General features: G+C 34.0%; 1 protein-coding gene across 2 annotated transcripts in view; it reads right to left on the bottom strand.

Annotated features, from left to right (window-relative positions):
- Positions 1–5455, bottom strand: part of Azi2 (5-azacytidine induced 2) — a 47886-nt gene that overhangs the window by 42101 nt on the left and 330 nt on the right. The window lies entirely within an intron of this gene.

Consider the following 5455-nt stretch of genomic DNA (forward strand, 5'->3'; position numbering starts at 1 on the left):
AATATATGCAGTGTATTATTTGTTGAAACTGTACTTCCGATTTGATTTGAAACTGTCTCATTGCTATATGTTTTTCAATAAAACTGTAGAAAAAAAATAAAAAAAATAAAAAAAAATAAAAAAACTACTCAACCACTGAAAGAAATTGTAGAATACTGGAAAAAATACAAATATATCTGCGTACTGTTTCTTAAGTATTCACACTACTCAAACGATAATTACATTCAGGAAATCCTTATTAAAATCCTATTGACTTTTTGCATGAATAAAAGAGTTCTAAAATTCATAAGAATGAAAAAGCACTGACTATCCAAAATAATCTTCAAGAACAGTTGTAGTTTTTATCTTGGCCCACTAGATGGTTAGATACTTGCATCAGAATAAAATAGGAGACAGGGTAGGTAGAGAAATCCAGATTTGAGAAGACAAAGGGAGAAACTTACTGAAGCAAAATACAATCTGAGGAAAGTTTAGAAAGAGAAGCTGGACCACAGCATCTCTAAACTCCAGATGTGGTGTACCATCTTGCGAAAGAATAAGGTACAAGAGCGGAAGCTGGCATCTCAAAGGTGGCCAGGCTGATGAAATAGGTTACCAATTCTATCCTCTTCACTGGGAAGAGGAACATAGTGGGATATTTACAATCTAAGGTATCAGAAAAACTAGTAGTATATGAAGGGACTTGAAAGCCCTTAAGAATTGGAAAAAAAAAAATAGTGCCAGATACGAGCACTGAGAGTACTGAGGTCCAGGAGCTGTGTTAATGAGCAGTAACTCTGAGTGACTGGACTTCAGAGATTGAAGAGACCTGATAGAATCAGATAGACTTGGGTAGATTTTCTCATTCCTTCCAAAGCACTGAGATTCTTGTATCCACAGGTTACATTGTACACCATCCAAAATCCACTGGTAGGCACTTATATTGTATTTCCCACCATGCCCTGTAGAGGGCTGTTGAACCCTGAGGCTCTACCATGTTCATGAGGTAGAGTGTATTGGTCTATATCTAGATGCCTCCCAAAACCCTATGCTCTCATAGGCAGGGCCTATGGAAAGTGATTAGATTATGTGAGATTATAGCTGACTTGCTCTTAGGAGGAGGGTGATCAAAAGAGGCAGGTTTATGAAGGTATGGCCTAGAATTGCTAATCTCCCTACCTAGATCTTCTTACATGCTGTTTTCTTTTGGCTATGCCAGCCCTTGTTTTATGCCACCCTGCCTTGGAGTCAGCTGACTATAGACTAAAGCCTCTGGAAAGTGACCCAAAGCAAACCTGGACTCCTGCAAACTGTTGAGTATTTTGTCCCAACAAGAAGGAAAGTGACTAAGACAAGGAGTAATTCATTGGAGATAGTGACTAAAGAAAAATTGACATGATCAATGGAATAGAATTTAGGATGCAAAAAGAGCACCAGACACCTTTGACCATTTGATGTTTTTTTTTTTTTTTTTTTTTGCGGAACCAGAGATTGAACTCAGCCCCTTGCGCTTGCCTGGCAAGCTCTTATTCTACTGAGCTATCTCCCTGGCCCTTTGACTGTTTGATTTTTGATAAAGGTGCAAAAGTATACTGAGGAAAAAAAGATAGTCTTTGTTACAGATGGTGCTGGGAAAATTGATTATTTACATGCAAACAAATTAATCTCGACCCATATCTCTCACCCTTTTAAAATCAAATAAAAATGGGTCAAATAAATATAAAAGCAGGAACACTGAGTAGATAAAGTAGGTAAAATTTGTTAAATTATAGGCACAGGGAAAGACTTTCCTTACAGAATTGTGGAAGAAACAAATAGCACTATAATAAATTTAAAAAGCTTTTGCACATAAAAAGGCACCACTAACACAAGAAACAATCTAAAAATTACAAATATTTTTGCCAGCTACTCACACAGGACTAATAGCTAGAATATATTAAAGAAAAAAAGCCCTTAGCTCAATAAAAGATGGAATCTAAAAATGGACGAGGGAAATAGACATTTCTCAAAAGATATATAAATGGTCAACTGGTACATGAAAAAATGTTTAACATATTTGGCTATTAGAAAATGGAAATTAAAACAATACTGAGATACCATCTTATCCCATAAAGAATGGCTACAAATACTAGTGAAGTTGCAGGGTAAAAAGAAACTCTTCTACATTTTTAATAGGAATGTAAATCAATACAACTAATATAAAAGCCAGAATGATAATTCCTCAAAAATCTAAAACTAGAAATTGCATTTGACCCAGATATTCTCATTTTAGGCATCTTCATGAATAAGTTAAAGAAGTTTTTACATTTTACAGTCATTGTCACTATCCCTCAGAAGTTTAAATTATTTTTCCTTGATTTATTCTGTGAGGCATTCACTTTTTAGGATCATGTTGTTAATTTTCCAGGAGCTTTTTCCTTTTTGAAATTTATTCTGTTATTGATTTCTATTTTCATTGCACAGTGGGTGAGTTGAATACATGTTATGATTTCCATTCTTTTGTATTTATTTAAACAGATCTTAATGAACTAGTATGTGGTACTTTTTGGAAAATGTATTATGTGCTGCTGAAAAGCAGTTGTACTTTGTTGTAAAGGAGTGGAACACTGTAATGGTTTATATGTTGTGTCAATTTGAGAAGTTTAGAAGTTTAACTAAGTGATTAGGTAGGAGCCCAATGTCCTCACTTTCTAAGCATCCTGACCCTGTACAACAGGAGGGTACAGACATGGTGTGGAAGGGGAGCCTGTGTACAAAATAAGGAAGGAAAAGAGGCTTACTCTTATCCCCTTTTGCTCTTGTTGCTTCTGCTATCTTCTGCTGCCTTGAACTATTGCCTCTGTGCTATGCCACCCTGCCATAGAGCCAGCTGATTATGACCTGAAACCTTCACAAACCATGAGCTAAATAAACCTTTACTTCTGGTTTGTGAAGGTTTCAGGTCATAAATAAACTAAATAAACCTTAACTTTGGGTGTTGGGTGTTTTGTCTCAGCAATGAGAGAAAAGTAGTCAAAACAAATTCTCTGTATATATCCGTTAATTCCAAATGTTCATTATTTTTTTTGTTTAGTTGATCTGTCTCTTTGCAAACTTTGGGAATTTAAATCCCATACTATGATTGTGTTAATGTTTGTTTGTTTATTTATTAATGTATGTATTTGGTACAGGGTCTATAGAGCATCACTACACAGATCAGACTTGTAGTGATTCTCCTGTTTTCCCAAGCACTGAGATTACAGGCGTGCCCACGCCCAGTCTCAATTGCCATTTTAGCCTGCCCCAGGGATGGGGCTGGCACAGCACACTGGGGATCGAACCCTGGTCCCTGTGTCTGCCTAAGAAGGCACTTTAATTCATTGAGTTATCTGGCTGTCCCTGTGTTAATGTTTATTTAAACTTTTAGTTTGAGCAGTTTTTGTTACAGCACAGCTGCACAAGCACCTGCCTGGTAAATTCAAGGTTCTGAGTTTGATTCTCCATTAAAAAAAAAGAAAAGAAAAAAAAAAGATTTGTTTTATGAAGATAGATGCGCTGGTATTTGATGTATATATGTTGAATTGATGTTATCTCTTCTACCTGGATTTTTTCTTTAACTAGTATGTAGTGACATACTTTGACTCTTCCAATCTGGAAGTGTCAATTGATACTCCTGATATTCTCAGGGTCCTGGCACATGAAATGTTGTTTTCTATTCATTCATGTTTAGTCTGTGAATATCTTCTTGGATGAGATGAGTTTCATGAATGCATAGTGACTATACTAATTTACATTCCCAAACCACAATATAGAAAAGTCTTTTTCTCCCACTTTCTTGCTAACACTTCTTGTACTTTTGATGGCAATTCTGACTGGATGAGTTGGATTCTCAGTGTAGTTTTGATTTACATCAAACTAATAGCTAAAGATGGAGGAGTTTTTTTTTTTCATATAGATAGTAGGCATTTGTACTTTTGAGAAGTATCATTTCAGTTCCTTTGCTATTTTGTTGAAAAAATTATTATATTCTTTTTAAAATTCTTTATGTATGCTGAATATTAATCTGTCAGAAGAATAGCTGCCAAAGATTTTCTTTTATCACTTTGCTTAGTGTTTTGTTTGCTGTGAAGAAGATTTTAAATTTTATATTACTTCATTTTGCTCCTGAGATAGTGGATTCCTATTTCAGCAGAGCCATATCTATATAATGAAGTATGTCCCCTAAATATCTTCAAGCAATTTCAAAGTATCAGTCTTAAATTTAGGTTTTTTGATCCATTTTAGTTGCTTTTTAGCAGAGGATGTGAAATAGGGATCTAGTTTTAGTCTTCTGCATATGGATGCCCAGTTTTTTTTTTTTTTTTTTTTTTTTTTTTTTTGGTGGTACTGGGGATTAAACTCAGGGCCCTGCGCTTGCCAGGCAAACACTTATTCTACTGAACCATCTCCCCAGCCCTGCCCAGTTTTTGTTGAATCATTTTTTTTTAAGAGACTGTCTTTTCTATAGTATATGTTTGCATCACTCATCTCAACAATGAGATGGCTGTACTTCATGGGTGTATATCTGAGTTCTTTATTGTATTTAGATTGTTTTATGAGTCTTTTTTTGGTAGTACCTTGATGCTTTGATTGCTATGGCTTTGTCCTATAATTTTAAAATGAGTATAGTGACACTGCAGCATTATTCTTTTTCCTTATGCTTCTGTATGAATTTTATGAGTTTTTTTTCCATTTTGTGAAGAATGTTGTGCTTTTCTTTCCTGGGAATTGCAGTGAATCTTTGGATTGCTTTCAGGAATATGACTAAGTGAACAATATTAATAATGCTGTTATGTGAACACAGGAGGTCTTCTAAGAGCTTCAATTGCTTTATTTTTTGTTAATTTTTTAATGTAGAGGTGTCTTAGGTTAGGTTCATTACTAATTACTATATATTATTGAAAATATCAAGAATGAAATATTTTCTGATTTTTTTCAGCAAGCTTATAATTCGTGTGTGGAAAAATTATTAATTTTTTTTTGCTGGTTTTATATCATGCTACTTTTCTGAACTTGTTTATTAACTTAAAATTTTCTAGTGAATGTTGTTAGAGTTTTGCAAGTATAGGATAATATTTACAAGTATATATAATATTTCTTTCTTTCCTATTTTCTATCACTCTGATGCCTCACAGTTCTTTTTTCCTGGATTATATTTAAATGTTATGTTAAAGAAAAATATGAGAGCTAATGTTCTTGTTATGCTTCTGATTTAAGACAAAATGCTTTCAGCTTTCCCTCTTTCAATATGATGTTGGATATGATTTTTGTTGTGCACAATCTTTATTATGTTGGGGGAAGAAACTAGGTAAAAATTCTATGGTGCCTTTGGAAATTTTATCATGAAAGGATGTTGAGGTTTTTTTTATTTTTATTTTTTTTCTTTTCAAAGTTTTATTGATAAACATATAGCAATGAGACAGTTTCAAATCAAATCGAAAGTACAGTTTCAACAAAT

The sequence above is a fragment of the Octodon degus genome, unplaced genomic scaffold (genome assembly GCF_000260255.1).
Source record: "Octodon degus isolate 3935 unplaced genomic scaffold, OctDeg1.0 scaffold00059, whole genome shotgun sequence".
NCBI lineage: Eukaryota > Metazoa > Chordata > Mammalia > Rodentia > Octodontidae > Octodon > Octodon degus.